The following is a 16,706-nucleotide window of genomic DNA, read 5'->3' as shown; positions in this document are numbered from 1 at the left end:
CTTTCATGGCCTGACTACAGACCTTGATTTCCTGGGACAACCGTGTCTCCCAACGAGAACTCAAAAGCCTTGGCTCATGGTGGGTCTGGGAGATCAGTGTCAAACTGTGCTATTTGGATGCCTGAATTCAGACTAGTACAGGCTGAACATGTCACATGCTACTGAGGATCAGAATTGTAATATTTTAGCATAAAAAACATACGGTATGTATAGGAGAAAAAATTACAATGTGAGCTCAAACTGATTATGATCAAGGAAAAGGTGGCCATTCAATTTCAGTCACCATTCAATTTCAGTCATTACTGTCAGCTATTCTTCCTGATCGCCCCATACATACACATGCTTGATTTGGCCAAACTTGCCTCTTTTCTCAATGATGGGGAGATGAGAGAAATGGTTCATTCAAACAATCAGGAACAAGTTTTCACAGGGAATATCAGTTCCCAACTCTTGCCTGTCTAAACAGTCCAGCAAATGAATGCGAGGTCATCAAGTCTATGATTTATAAGCCAGATAAAAAATTGTTCTCGACAGCACATTGTGCAGAGCTCTGTAAGAAGTGTTTTACCTCACAGCAGAGCTTGATTCATATCAAGACAGCTCAGCTCTGTTGTATAATGTCCTCTGTGTTGCTGCAGCTTGTTTCTGTACACTAAAAAAAGGATTTAAAGCAGGTATTCCCCTCTCTGTGCTGTTTATGTGAGAAATCACTGTAGCTCGTCTTCTACGCCAGCAAACAGTGGAGTGTGAGCTATGCAGGGTGACGCAGGCATAGCGTTGTAAATGGCCTGATAAGGGTTTTGTTAATTAAATGGGAAAATTTGTAAATACCTATATGTTATAAGGAGGATCTCAGTAACTGTTCAGGTAAAGGTAGAGTTAATTGATGAGTTATTGAACAGTCTACAGTGTAAGTAGGGAAGTCATGGCACCTGGCTAAGCGGGAGGGCACTGTGAGCATATAGGCAAGAGTAGTGTCAGTCTGAGTTCATCATGAGGGAGACATAGAAAGTGAAAGCCCCGCCTGCCCACCCTATGCTTCTTGAAGATTACTAGTGATAATGTTCAGGTAATAACAGCGTTACGGGTCATTGGAGGCAAAGGTTAACGAAAAATGAATATTAGAATTTGTGCAGCATCATATGTATGGTCTTGTGCCTCCTAGTGGTATATACGGGCCTCAGGAGTTTTGGTTAATAGTGCATCTCAATTTTGGTTTTGGTGTCCTTTGGGTCAGGTGGAAGGTGCCAAGGGGCAAAGGTGTTTTGGTGCAACAAATACATAGCAAGAGGCCAATAACTAAGGAAAAAAAACTGTCTCCAGGAATCCTTGCTGTTTGGTATCTTATATATATTTGTATTTACAGATTTTAATATAAAGCATTTTAAAGGCCATTTTATAAGGTAAAATTTGGGTTTAATAAAATGGTGGCTGCTGCTGTGGCCTTTTTCCACTACATATGAATCCTCCTTTTTTCTGGAAAAAAAAAGTGGTAGGAAGGAGTCAATGGGCATGGGCAAGGGAAGGTTCAGAGGGATAAATTCCAAGTAACATATGGAGTTTTGAAGATTCATAATTTTTTCGTAATACATAAATCCCTTAGTCATGTTAAATACAGATATAGCATGCAAAGGGGAAAAATGGTGAGATTGCACAATATAATTCACATAATTGCTGGAAATGCTGTTATTTCTTATATACTCACACAGGACAGTTTATTCTCAATAGTTATTTGAAAGCACAATTACGGTACCTTTTTTAATATTAGGTCATTTTCTGAAGAAATATTTGTATTAAATGAATAAGATACTAGTTCCATTTCAGAAGTCGATATCATTAAATGCTATTGCTTTACTGTAGAAATTCCAGATAGAAAAAAAAAATGATAAATTCAGGCTTTTTTTTCATGTCTAATAACAGTTTTTGGGACAAGCGTTCCCAAAACAGTCCTTAAATCTGAGAAAACCAAAACACATCTAAAGTATCACACGAAAACAAAATGTGTGTGACCTACCTCCCACCGCATATCACAATGGAGAGGTAAAATGTAATTGCGCCAACTGGATCCTGCTGACTGTTAACAAAAGTTTCTCCATTTGGTGTCTAATTTACTATAATTAAGTACTTAAAATTACCAGATGTATGGCAATTTGCAACATGATTGAGCAAAGTTACTAGATGAGATATGAAGTAAATAGAAAAGATTTTATTCCACTTCTAACCATGGAAAATATAATATTTCTGCTTGACAGAGCTCTTTCAGATCGTTGGAATTGGGCACAGAACAAAAACCATATCTAATAATCCCTCCAGAATGGAGGTTATGAAGAGAACATGAATTAAGTGCGGTTATGAAGGAAAAATGTAGATACAACTCCAAGCCACAATGAACTTACTCAACTTAAATAGTACATTAGCTATAGACATTGGGTGGAGATAGCAGTCTCGGCTAATTCGTTATGGGCACACATGCTGTAAGCAAACCAGTTACTGATGGGCAGTATCTGGAAGCGGTCCCTAAACAATGTGATGGAGTGGTACCAGCTGATGTGTAGATGCCGGACCACTACCTCCGATCTTATACTGATGACCTATTCTAAGTGCCAATTATGCTAATGTTAGGCCATTAATATAAAAGTAGTGGAAAACCCCTTTAAAGGGAACTCAACTGGTGATTCTTGCTGTGCGAACCACAGGCAACATAAAATCAAAAACTGGCTGTGTTATTGCAGCCATGTGTGTATCTGAGAAAACATACTTTGAAAATTCTGTTAGGGACACTGCCACTAGGATGACCAGTCTCTGGTAGTTCCTCTCTAATGCACTCCCCTTATCCAAAGGGTCTCTCCCTATGAGCGTACTTAGATACCCGTAAAAGTCAGGCTGAGATCGGACAACAATGCATGGACTGGCTGGAGGCTCTTCCTATCTGAGCGTGACCGCTTCATATATTTCAATGCAGCTGCCACACCCAGGTCAGGAGAGCTGCTGGTCAGTCCATACTTTACGGTCCAATCTTGGTTCGATTTATACAACCATCTAACTGCGCCCTATGTGTGTGTATGTTAGTCAAGGGGAATGGAGCGTGGTACAGCCTCTTGGACTAGTTAGAGTTACGTGGACCTCGGCTGCCTTTTAAAAAGGTATGCTTTCTGTGAAACACATATTGTAGAGTAAAGGTACTGTCACACTTAGCGATGTACCAGCGATCCCGACCAGCAATATGATGCGGTCAGGATCGCTGGTGCATCACTAAGTGGTCGCTAGTAAGCTGCCACACAGGCAGATCTCACCAGCGACATCGCTGGGGACGGGGGTCGCTACTTACCTGTCACACCAGGCGATCCTGCGTCCTCCCGCCCGGCTCCACGCTCGTCGTCACAGCAGGAAGCGCCACAGGAAGCTGACGACGAGAAACAGTCCAGGACGTTCTCGCGTGATCAGCGATAACCAGCGGGGGAGCAGGTCGGAGGCAAGTATCACACACAGCGATATCGCTAGCAATATCGCTATAACGTCACAAGTTATAGCGATATTGCTAGCGATATCTCTTAGTGTGACATGCCCTTAAGACAAGTTGCAATAATACAGACAGTCATTGATTTATTCAGTTCATGGTGCAGGCAGTGAAAATAAGCTGCCACGAACACTATAACCAAGTCTGAAGTCTGCCACACACAGTACTATGCAGAGGTTGTACAAAACAAACTTTTTAAAGATATGTAATACAAAAATAGAAATAAAATTGTCCCCGAAGCTCAAACTGTATCATTCAAGGACACTGAATTTTTTTTCAAAAGTTTTCACTTTTTACTTTCCTTTTGACACAACTTTTGCAACTTTCTAATACAATTCATCAACTACAGTGTTCTACATACTTTCAAAAGTTGCCAAGTTCAGTTACGAACGAGCTATTTCTTAATGATTTTTACCTCCTGAAATCAAATCTCACAATGAAAATTTTAGTTGACTCTTGTTTCTATATCAAAGAGTTTTCCTTTTACTGCTACCTATAATTAATGAATAAAAGTTTCAGTACTTTGAAGCTTTATTATTTTTGCAAATAGAAAGATGCAGAATATTTTGTTACAAAACAACAAACAACGCAAATAGCTAACAAAAACTTGTCTAAACACTATTACGATTATAAACAGTTCCAGAAATTGCACTATAAAATTTGATCCTCAATCAGTGTCAACTGTTTTTTGCTTGTCTCTTGTACTCCTGCAATCGGATCATCTCTTACAATTGTTTAATGGTAATCTGCAAGCATTGGTGGATTTCATTTTCCTTCACCTATTTTCTTGATAGCCGCAGTATCTTGGTGAAATCTCTCACTGTGCTTGTCGCTCACTGCTCCACAGTTTCGTTATACAAAGTCTATTTGCGAATGTAAGAAATTATTTTTTAAGGACATGTTACAGCTAAGATCCTTACTGTATGCAGTATGTTTTGAGATTTTCCATCAACTCTTCACAATTATCTGCTCTTGAGTTTCACAAAAACATAGTTACCACTAATTTGAATGCTACCCATGTAGCCTTTTCCTTTCTTTGCTACAAACAGAGAAACTCCTCATCTTGAAGACACTTACGAATCTAAGGTCCAAAAGACTCCTTCCTTTATCTTTGCTTTACTCAACCTTGGAAATTTAGCAATGAGATACTTGAATGCTTTTGTATTTTTATCCATTACCATTATAAAAGTTCTCCATCAGGCCCAACATGATATGCAGTGGTGGTATCAAAATTTTATATGGGTCAACAAATGCTGGATGCAGGACATTTTTTTTCTCTGGCTGAAGTGAATGTTGGAGAGGCCAGTCTCTTTTATTGTAGTGATGTTCTCCTGTATGACCACTTCACTCACACAGAAAGCAGCAGCACTTTGTGTATCCACTCTGGAGACCAAGTTAGAGAGTAATCACCTTTAAGTCACCACAGAGCAGCCACAAATGTTGGTCATAGCTCAGACACCTCAACAGCATGTTGTCTAAGGTTTCTTTCTGGTGGACTGCATAACCAACTGGAATTGAAGGTAGCGTATTGCCATTATGCAATAAGACGTCTTTTAGGCTTGTTTTGGACAAATTGATGAAGAGCCTGCATTCCTATGGATTATGACTTATCTTCAGCTCTTCAGTTAAACTGTTTATGATCATGGTTGCAGAACAAAGAAATCCGAACATCGCCAACTAGTAGATTCCATTGCTGTAGCCTGGAACCTGGGGAGATGCAAATCTCTAACAAGATTGTTCCGTTCACTCTGTTTTATAAGGTGGGGTTCAGTTGAGGTTGCTGACAGAAAGTCTGGGTTGTGAGAGGAAGATGCTTCATCATGACACCAAGTGCCCTTTTCTTCCTCACATGACTTGACTAATAATGTTTCTGGTGCTTTTGGAACTGGCCGTTTTTCTGTATGTGGTACTGAGCATATTGCAGATGGTGTGTGGATACTGTAATGTCCAGTTCTTCTTCCTTGATATGCCTTTCCTAATGACAGGCATCATGCAGAAATAGCAATTGGTATTGTGATCGGTTGGCCCTCTCCTGATCATTGGGACTGCAAAATGCACTTGCCACTAGCACTCAGTTCCCCTCCCAAACTGGGCTGGCCATTACAATTAACCCTGTCCCAACTAACTGCAGCCCCAGTGGGTACAATACCTTTATCACATACATGGGGATCAAATACATTTAACCCTTGGGTGTCAGGGAGCAATCGATCAGCTCACACCACTGTTACACCCATCTATTGCAACATATGTGTGGAGCCCAACTTTTGTCCTGATCTCCTATTCTGCTGTCAAAATACAGGTTGTATGCTTCCCTTATCATAGTAATCAGGTTTCACCATTGTGACTTTTCCACATTTATAGCAAAAACTATCCACTTTGTCAATGAAAGTCATATGTGAAAAAAACATATAAAAACATGTCAATATGCTAAGAAACTAAGCTTACAAATCCTAAAACTGTATACCTTACGCAGAGAGCATTTATAAAAGTAGGTGATGCAACCGTAATTTGGATTATGTCTTTGGAGCGGAGTTGGGCATTTCTGGATTGGTCACCCTAAGATGATAGAATACTGAAGGCTCAAGAGACTAAATAGATGATGTAATAGACGAGCTACTAGCAATACAATAAAGATGATGAAATAATAAAGACACAATTTTTCTAGAAGCCTGCATGAAAGGCGACATTTGTAATTACAACCTCCTCTGGATCTCGAAAATTAGAGCCAATCAGCAAATTTAAGCTTTACATTTGTTTTCAGCACCACAAAATTAATAAAGTTCAACTGTTTTCAGCAGTGCTTTTTTCAACAGTTTTCTTTCATAAAATCCCTAAAAAGGGCCCAAAAGTGGGTAAAGCTTAACTGGGAAGGGAAATAACTGAGTGCAAAGTCATCAAAATTTACACCACAAAAGTGACCGTAATGTATGACAGAAATGTACTCTATTAAAGGAGGCACACGTCAGATGAAAGGGGCGATATGCAAAAAGTCATTTATAGGCGAATGCCTTTAGCAATTCATCTATAAATCATCTTAATGGGCTTCATTCTACACATACCTAGTCCTTGGAACAGCTATAATAGAATCAAGCATAGACAATGCGCTCTGTGAGTTCAGTCTGGACAGCTTCATGCAAATAACAATTTGAAAAATTCTTAGAAGCTTTTCAATTTTCAAGAAAAATGTACTGACTAGTGAAATGTAATCTGATGATACTTCTACCACTGAATAGGTCTATATTGTCTGTCGGCTGTCATATTTCTTAAACTGAGCACCTCATCTTTCCTCCCAACATGCCTAAACCTTATCTCACCATTTCCATTTGCTACGTTACCCCTATTCTGTAACACCAGTCAGCTAAGACCTCAATTCCTATATAATATATATACCTGTCAAGATATATCACTAGCACATTGAGAATATTTCCTATGAGTATTATTTACTTAGGACTGTCTGGCATTCTTTAACACCTTTCTGACATTAGACGTAATAATCCGTCCCTGTGCCCTGGACCTATTTGACCAGGGACGGAATAATAAGTCTGCACGATCGCCCGCGCACATGGGTGGTATGTGGGCGATCGCCGTCAGGTGTCAGCTGATTCTGACAGCTGACATCCGGAACTAAATGCCAGGAGCGGTTACGCACCAGTCCCGAGACTTTAACCCCCCGAAATGCTGCAATCGAACAAGATTGCAGCATTCTAGGCGCCGGCAGAGGGCTGACAGCCCCTCTGCCTTTGGATCGGAGATCCCGCGGCGTGACGAGGGATCCCGATCATTGTATGCTGACCCAATGTCGTCATGATGACATCCAGGTCACCAGAGCTAGGAAACTTTCTGATCATAAACAGTGCATGATCAGCAAATTTCTTTGTCATTGCAGAGCTGACAGTTTCTACATCATGGGGATGCTGCTGCACCCCCATGCTGTAGAAGAGATCAGCATGCCAAAAAGGATAGTCCCATAGTGGTAAAAAGTAAAAAGGTTAAACAAATTTAAAAAAGTAAAAAAAAAATTTTTTTTTAAATAATTGGAAAAATATTAAAAAAAATAATAAAAAAATCAAAGGATATTGTATATATAAATAAATATTTAAATGAGAAAACATATAAACAATAAATGTACATATATTTGGTATCACGGAATACACAATGACGACCTATAAAACTGTCCCACTGGTTAACCCATTTAGTGTACACCATAAAAAAAATTAAAAACAAGGCAAAAACCATGCTTTATCATACCGTCAAACAAGAAGTGGAATAAAATGTGATTAAAAAGGCAGATATAAACATGGAGCCACTGAAAACATCATCTTGTCCCGCAAAAAAAACAAGCTGCCATAAAGTTTCATCAGTGAAAAAATGAAAGTTATAGCTCAGCATAAAGCAAAATAAATTATTTGGCCTATAAAATAGTTTTTATTATGTAAAAGCGCCAAAACATAAAAAACAATATACTGTAAATGGGGTATTGCTGTAATCGTACTGACCCAAAGAATAAAACGGGCTTATCAATTTTACCACACACGGAACATCATAAACCACCACCCCTAAAAAAAAAATCTTGAATTCCTGTTTTTTGTTCATTCTGCCTTCCAAAAATCGGAATAGAAAGCAACCGAAAAATGTCATGTGCCCAAAAATGGTACCAATAAAAATGCCAACGCGTCTTGCAAAAAAGCCATTACGTGATTCTGTGGGCCAAAATATGGTGATGTAAAGACTATTCTTTGCAATAAAAAGTGTGTGACAGCAGCCAAACATAAAATTCAATATAAATCTGGTATCGCTGTAATCGCACTGACCCGAAGAATAAAGTCGCCTAATCACTGATGCCACACTAGGAACGGCGTAAAATAAATAAAACCAATTTTTCACCTGCTGTTGATTTTTTCAATCTGCCTCCCAAAGGTCGCAGTAAGGTTTAGCGCACATTTATCCTGCCCTCTATGTTGAGTGCTTGCATTGGGGTTTCTGTGTAAATCTCTGAAATACGTGATTCAGATGGAACCTCTGGCGGAAGTTTCCCTATAATGAGGCAGATGGAGGAACTGTGGATGCCGTCTGACATGTGATCCGGTGGTGTCTGACTTTTAGGATTGCATAAAAGTGCCGTCGGCCACAGATTTGTGCACTTCTGAAAATAAGGACGCCACTGAACAGAGGCCAGATGGAGTCCAGAGTAACTCTGCTGCCTCATTATAGTGAATAGATCCCTCAGGGGTTTCATCTGAATCACGTCACTTAGATGGAAATCCCAAAGTAAGTGGTCAGCGTAGAGCGCCAGATAACGGTGATCAAAAACATTATGTAAAATGTTCTCAATAAAAGCTTCAATTCAATCCACAAAAAAAAAGCAAGTCCCCACTCAGGTCTGTCATGTGTTAACGAAAATATAGGGAAAATATAGGGGGCTTCCACGCTACTGGTAGCACAAAGGCTCTGAAAAAGTGAAATGTCTCCTCACCCAGCAAAATAAATTCAGCAAGCTCTGTGCTCTTAAATCCAAATGTCCTCCTCCCTTCTGAGCCCCACAGTGTACCTAAACCACATATATAGTCCACATTTGGCATTTCTGAAGCGATGAGAGCCTGCCTTACGGATGCATGCCTCCAGAAGCACGGGCTGGGCATAACGTACTGGTGACTGCAATGTACTCGTCACTACAGCGTACTGGTCACTGCAACGGCAGGTTGCAATTTTTACTGTGCAACATTCATTGCTACTTGCTTCTGGAAAATACCCATGGAGTCAAAATTGTCACTACATCTGTAGATAAATTCCCCAAGTTTCCAAAATGGGGTCACTTGGGAGGGGATTCTGCTGTTCTAGCAATTAGGGGCTCTATATATGGAGTCTGCAAACTGTTCTAGGAAAATCTGCACTCCAGGAGGCAAATAGTGCTCCATTCCTCCCGAGACTCTCCGTATGGCTAAGTAGTACTGTACAGCCACATATGGGGTATTGACATGTTCAATAGAAATTGTCGGACAAATTTTGGTGCCATTTTTGCCCTCTTGTGTGAAAATGTAAAATCTGCAGCTAAAACAAAATTTTGGTGGTAAAAATATACTTATTTTTATTTCACTGCCCAATAGTATAAAATTCTGTGACACACCCGTGGTGTTAATATGATCACTGCACCCCTAGATGAATTAATTGAGAAGTGTAGTTTGTAAAATGGGGTCACTAATGGGGGATTCTACTGTTCTGGCACCTCATGGGCTCTCCCAGTGGGTCATGGCACCTGCAAACCATAATAGTAAAAACTAGCGCTCCTTGCCTTCTGAGCTTTGCACTGTGCCAGAAAAATATTTCACAATTACCTGTAGGGTACTGGCGCACTCAGGAAAAAATGGACCTCAGTTTGTTGTAAAAACAAAAAAAAAAAATTCCTATTAGCCCTTAGAAGAATAAAAACGTGGGACTAAAACAACATTTTAGTGGTAAAAAAGTAATTTATTCTTTCTTCACCGCTCAGTTGTATAAAATTCTGTGAGGCACATGTGGTGTCACTATAATCACTGCACCACTAGATGAATTCATTGGAGTGTGTAGTTTGTAAAATGAGTCCACATATAGGGGATTTCTGTTGTTCTGGCACCTCAGGGGCTCTTCCAATGTGACATGACACTTTTCAAACCTTTCCAGCAAAATCTGAACTCCAATATGGCGCCTCTTCCCTTCTGACCTTTGAACTGTGCCTCAAAAGTATTCCCTCACATCTGGGGTATCAGCATACTCAGGAAAAGTTGCACAACTTACTTTATGGCGCAGTTTCTCTGGTTTTCCTTATGAAAATGGAAAATTTTGGGGCCAAAATTACATTTTTGTGAGGAAAATGTTTTTTTTTATTTTCAAAGCTCAATGTTATAAACTTCTGTAAAGCACCTGGGGGCTCAAGGTGCTTAACACGCATCTACTGTAAGTACATTCCTTCAGGGGTCTCGTTTCCAAAATCAGGTAACTTGAGGGGGGTTTCCACTGTTTAGGCACATCAGGGGCTCTCAAAATAGGCCATGACGTCCGCTAATGATTCCAGGAAATTTTACATTCAAAAAGTCAAATGATGCTCCTTCCCTTCTGAGCCCTGCTGTGCTCCCAAACAGTAGTTTTCTCCCTCATATGGGTTATCGGCGTACTCATGAGAAGTTGAACTACAAATTGTATGGTGCAATTTCTCCTGTTACCCTTAAGAAAATGCAACATTTTGTGCTAAAAACATATTTTTGAGGAAAATTTGATTTTTTTTTTTTTTTAATTTTTACGGCTCAACGTTATAAATGTCTAGGAAGCATCTGAGGGTTCAATGTGCTCACCACACATCTAGATCAGTTACCTGAGGGGTCTAGTTAGGCCTGTTTCACACTTCAGCTTTTTGTGTCAGTTAAAATCTGCCAAAAGGGCGGAAAAGCGGATCAATTCCTAACTGATGTGAACGGATGCCACCGGATCCGTTTTTTTGACGGATCCGCCGAATGAAGAATTTTAAAGGAACCGGGGGGGGGGGGAAGAGAGAGAGAGAATTTTTTTCTCTGGCCGCCAGAAATGATTTCAGGGTTAAATTTCCTCCTGACTTCATTCCTCCGGGCATGCGCTGTAGTAAAATACGGATCCTCCAGTACAAAAAACGTTACATGGTTCGTCCTGGTGTCTCTGCGGACGCAAAAAAATGACGGATCCGCAAAAAAACGGATCCAACGGATGGCCATCCGTCAAGATCTGCCGGTAATGCAAGTCAATGGGGAAAAAAATAGATCCGCCAAAAAAAATGGCGGATCCGTTTTTTTGCAAAAACGGCGGATTTTGACTGATGGTCAAAAACGGAAGTGTGAAACAGGCCTTACCAAATTGGTGTCACTTGTGGGGGATTTTCATTGTTTAGGCACATCAGGTGTTCTCCAATTGTGACACGGAATCCGCCAATTGTTCCAGCAAATTTTGCATTCAAATGGCGCTCCTTCCCTTCCGAGATTTGCTGTGCGCCCAAACAATGGCTTTCTCCCTCATATGGGTTATAGGCATGCTCAGCAGAAATTGCTCAACAAATTTTGGGGTTCATTTTTTCCTGTTACCCTAGTCAAAATAAAAAAAAAAAAACTTGGATCTCAAGTCATTTTGTTTGTGAAAAAAAGTTAACTTTTTTTTTTCAAAAAATTCCTGTGAAGCACCTAAAGGGTTAATAAACTTCTTGAATGTGGTTTTGAGCACCTTGAAGCGTGCAGTTTTTTGGTGTCACTTTTGGGTATCATATAGGCCCCTCAAACTGACTTCAAATGTGATGTGGTCCCTAAAAAAATGGTTTTGTAAATTTTGCTGGAAATATAAAAAAAAAAAAATATAACTATATATATATATATAACTACCTAACAAAAAGAAATTTGGCTCCAAAAATTGTGCTGATGTAAAGTAGACATGTTATTTATTAACTATTTTGTGCGACATCACTCTCTGATTTAAGGGCATGAAAATTAAAAGTTGGAAAATTGTGAAATTTTCCACATTTTTAACAAATTTCCATCTTTTTCTCAAATAAACCAAGTCATACCGAACAAGTTTTACTACTTTCATGAAGTACAATATGTCACGAAAAAACAATCTCAGAATCACCGGGATCCATGGAAGCGTTCCAGAGTAATTACCTCATAAAGTGACAGAGGTCATGAATGTGCAAACCACGCTCGGGGGTAAAGGGGTTAAAATGGTAAAAATATATGTAAAAGAGGTAAAACTGACTGAAAAAAATAATTCACACTCTGATCAACCACCTCCAGTTCGTGTTCCAACACTTATCAAGTCTTGGCTGGTTTCCACTTCCCGGTCCCATCTTCACACCATAAACAGCACCCTTAACATATTTTTTTTGCCCCACAAACTTTCCCGCTTTTAGGCTATGTTCACATGTTGTGTTTTTTCAGCTGATTTTCTATGCAAATTTTCACCTGCTTTTTACAGTACCAGTAAAATCTGTGAGATTTCAGAAATGTCATGCACAGCTTGTTTTTTTTGCCTTCAGTATTTTGTGTAAAACTTTGGGTTTTGCAGAATAGAGCATGTCACTTCTTTCAGCGTTTTTTCAGCGTATGTCACCCATTGAAAGCAATGGGTTGTGGGAAAAAAAACGCAGGTATCAGTTTTTGATGTGCTTTTGGTGCTGAACCTGATGAAATAGAATCTGATTTTTTTTTTAATACACTATCCACTAACCTTTATCAGAATGCACAAGAGACAAATGTAGCATGACAAAAATGTAGCAAAAAATGCAGTAAAACCTAAGCAAAACCTGCTTTCTTGAGGCAAGTTTCTTACTGCCAAGAGAGCAGGTTTTGCTGCGGAAAAAAAATGAATAAAAAACGAAACGTGTGAACATAGTCTTAAAGTTTATGTTGACTGAAATGATCAGAGATAATAATTTAAGGTAGCTCCCATCTAATCCTAGACTGAGGTTCCTCAAAGACTATGGACACATTTGACATGGTAAAAGAGGTTTTTACTTATGTTATTGGTTACTTTATTTAAGAACAATGGCATTAAGTTTTAGACTGTACTCTTAATTTCATCATTCATTTGCATTTTCCAACATGATTCAAGCTTCAAGATTTTCTTTTGTGGCATTGTAATCTGTGCCATCAATACAGGCTGCATGTGAGCTCTGTGTGTACCTAAGGTACTGATGTTTTCATTAACTCATGTTTCAGCATAGCTCTAATATTGTATTTTTTTTCCTCTGTAGTTGCGCTCATCCTTTTTTATATTCTTTTCTCTGCCCTCCCTGTGACCCTGCCTGCTTTCTCCTCTCACCACACTAGGGATCTGTGTGAAACCTCTATCCTTCTGTTATCTCTAACACTGAGTAGAGAGAGGGAGCGCAGAGATGCAGATGTAGCTAAGTGTATAAGTTGACACCTAACGTATCTGTCAATCGCTTGTGCAATGTTAACTTGTCTTAATTCTCAGAAAAGTTATCACGATGCTGCGTTTCCTAGATTTGAAGAGATGAGCGAATTTCCGAAATGAGTTTGGGCACTTTAATCAAAAGGGCGCAGATTGACGTTTATTATGCTCAAAGGTTTCTCCAGCCCCCCCAAAAAAAAAATCACAAATGGAAGCCTGAAAAAGGGATAAAAAGAAAATATTGTACTCAACTGTCTTCGATCTGTCCCTCACCTGTTTTGCCTTTACAGCTTCCTGCCTAATCTTCCACTACGTTTAGTTCTATGGTTGGTCATTGGTCTCTTGGGTTTTCCAGCACTATGGCATTTGGTTTTTTTTATATCTTGGAAAAACTGCCAGTCTAGCAACAAAACGAGTTGGTTTAAGAAAAATCTTCATTTTATACCATTGTAAGGGGTAAGATATGATGTCTCTTATGCCTCCCTTCCCTCTGATTGTCTTCCAGTTCTTAATGTTTACAGATGTGTTTTTATGATTATTGCTACATGTACTGCTACATGTATAATTATGTATTACCACTCACTTGCCACTTGAACGTGTCACCATTGTATGGACAACTGTATATATTACCTCATGTTCCTGTATGATAATATTGCATGTATGTTATGTGTCATTTGTGTGTGTAGTCAGGGAAAGTTAGTGCATCCTTTATTGGGACATTAGAGGAGGGCATTCTTAGTATATAGTTTCCCCATAGGCTGGGTAGCTGTAGTTATGTTGTGGGCCACTAGATGGGGGTATACTAGTGAGGCCTGATAATAGGTTCATAGAGGTTTAAGTGAAGGAGGGGCTGCTGAGAGTTAAGGTTAGTGATGAAGAGTTGTTTAGTCAGACGGGGCCAGGGCAACCAAGAGTCCACAAGGGCTATAGGCCCGGACAGCTCGGCAGTCACGTAACGTTAAGTCGTTATTGCCCGTGTTACCCGCAGCTACTGTAGGTCTTAGCAGTGGGTCAGAACAGGAAAAGGAAGATGAGGTGTCTCACCGCCTCGGCCAATGCCCGTAAAGCAGAAGTTGGCTGGACTAAGGAGCTGAAAGGAGTTGGCACTTCAACGAGATCGGTACAGATGGGCAGGGTGCTTCAACGGGGGTCAACAAGCGTAGTGATTGATTAATTCATGTCTGGGCGAAACAGGCTGAAGGAAATGTCACTGTGGTGAGGTCAGATGTGGAAGGAACAGGGAAGCAGTCTAGTACGGTCCGGTCCAGGCGTGTACTGCAAGAAGTAACAAGAAGCAAGGGAAAGATCAGGAAGCAAGCAAATGTTATGATATACCAACTGTGGAAGTAACGTGCAAAATCCTAAGTAAAGAAAGAAAGTTGTCTCAGACTGTGTCTCCAATGATGGGGGTTGCCTGGAAGAGGGACCGTTATGGCCTGGGAAGTGCCCGGGTGAAGATGGAACTGGAGATGCAGGTATGCCGAGAAGAGTATTTTTTCATGTAGGGGAAGGGCTGGGCGCAGCTGCCACCAGAGTACAGGTCACTACGGTCCTGGCCCTCCTTTACACCATCAAGGATTCTTCATTCTTGCAAGTGCATCCCAGGTCCACAATATCTCCACCAAAGTGAATTGCTATCTCAAAGACTTTTTCTTCAATCCACGGGGCTGCAGCCATAGATTCTAAGGTTCTTATAGATGTTATGTCCGTACACAACCAACTCAGGTGAGCACTACCATCACTGTCACCCTCTCTTATTTCTCTTGCGGTATTCTGTTATTGTGCACTTCTGCCCCAACCAAACCTCAGCAACTAGTTCTGACATTGCTTCTCAAGTAACCCCTTCCGAAGGCTACACAAAATCCAGCAAAATAGCCTGCTGCCTGTCATTTTGCTGGATTCATGCAAATTGAATCCAGAAAAATTTGAATACTGGTGTGTCTGAAATTTTTGGGGAGTTTGTAACAAATTTTATTACTGGTAATTGAGAATCAATATCTTTATCCAACTTACAGAATTTTGCAGCAACAAAATGGTAGAACATTTTTAACAAAGGCTATTTAGATAGTTGCCTAACTTTGCATTTAGGAAGCAAATATTGTGCAATGGAGCACTTAGCCTTCAACCTATCAGAGGAGATGATTCTAAAGATCAACACTCAATTCATATAGAAAATACAATTTCACTTCTAATAATTGCAATGTATAATGCCATGACAAATAGAGCCTACAGCTAAATGATTAATGTCAAAGTCACCTTCAGATTTCAATCATAGAATCATAGAATGTTAGCGTTGGAAGGGACCACCTGGGCCATCTGGTCCAACCCCCTGCTCAAAACAGGATTCACTAAACCATCCCAGACAGATGTCAGTCCAGCCTCTGTTTGAAGACTTCCATTGAAGGAGAACTCACCACTTCTCGTGGCAGCCTGTTCCACTCATTGATCACTCTAACTGTCAAAAAGTTTTTTCTAATATCTAATCTGTGTCTCCTCCCATTCTGTTTCATCCCATTGCTTCTAGTCTTTTCTTGTGCAAATGAGAATAACAATGATCCTTCTACAATGTGACAGCCCTTGAGATATTTGTAGACAGCTATTAAGTCTCCTCTCAGCCTTCTTTTTTGTAAGCTAAACATTCCCAAATCCAGTAACCATTCCTCATCGGACATACTTTGCAGACAGGTCACCATTCAAATTTGATTGTCTTCTACTGGATTATGGGCCCAACAAAGCATCCTGTTGGACTATAATGGGTCAATATGCACCATACTTTCAGCAAAAACGGATGGCATTTACATCTGTTTGATATCACCAAAGCAGGCAAATGATGTTGTATCAGGTGGAATTAGATAGGTCAAAGTGGGTGATGATCAAAGTCAGAGAAAAGGCCAAAACATACTAAAAAACATAATTAAAAAAACAAACCTCTGCAAATACCCAGAACCTTGAGAACATTCTTGTCACTGCTGCAGGGGCCTGACAGTGAGCAAATATTTATCGATAGGCCAGATGATGTCTCACAAAACAGCCTCAAAACAAAGGCGTCACTTGCACATAGCAAAGAACAGGACGGAAGACTGAATTCTAACTGGGACTCGGCATAAAACTGTATCGGCATGAATACAGCAAATGCCATATTTCTTAGTGTTTTGCAAAGGTACAACTGAGCGACTTACCGCGGCCACAAGTGGTGTCATAGGCTCTCGCCGTTGTCATTTATGTGAGTGCTAAAGACAACTTCACACCAGTGTGTATTCTGGAAAACAGGAATAACTGGACTTAGTCC

At 40.0% G+C, this 16,706-nt stretch overlaps 1 protein-coding gene across 3 annotated transcripts in view; it reads right to left on the bottom strand.

Annotated features, from left to right (window-relative positions):
• Positions 1-16,706, bottom strand: part of GHR (growth hormone receptor) — a 489,978-nt gene that overhangs the window by 407,368 nt on the left and 65,904 nt on the right. The window contains exon 2 of one of the 3 annotated variants that reach the window (XM_073584315.1): positions 16,597-16,676. The exons of the other annotated variants lie outside the window; for them this stretch is intronic. The gene's annotated coding sequence lies outside the window, so the exon portion shown is untranslated. The remainder of the gene's footprint in view (positions 1-16,596; positions 16,677-16,706) is intronic. 3 annotated transcript variants of the gene reach the window in all.

Source organism: Dendrobates tinctorius, unplaced genomic scaffold, assembly GCF_039654945.1.
Source record: "Dendrobates tinctorius isolate UK_male_01 unplaced genomic scaffold, ASM3965494v1 ptg000083l, whole genome shotgun sequence".
NCBI classification, from domain to species: domain Eukaryota; kingdom Metazoa; phylum Chordata; class Amphibia; order Anura; family Dendrobatidae; genus Dendrobates; species Dendrobates tinctorius.
The sequence above is the reverse complement of the archived record's forward strand: the minus strand, read 5'-3'. Positions and strand labels throughout refer to the sequence as shown.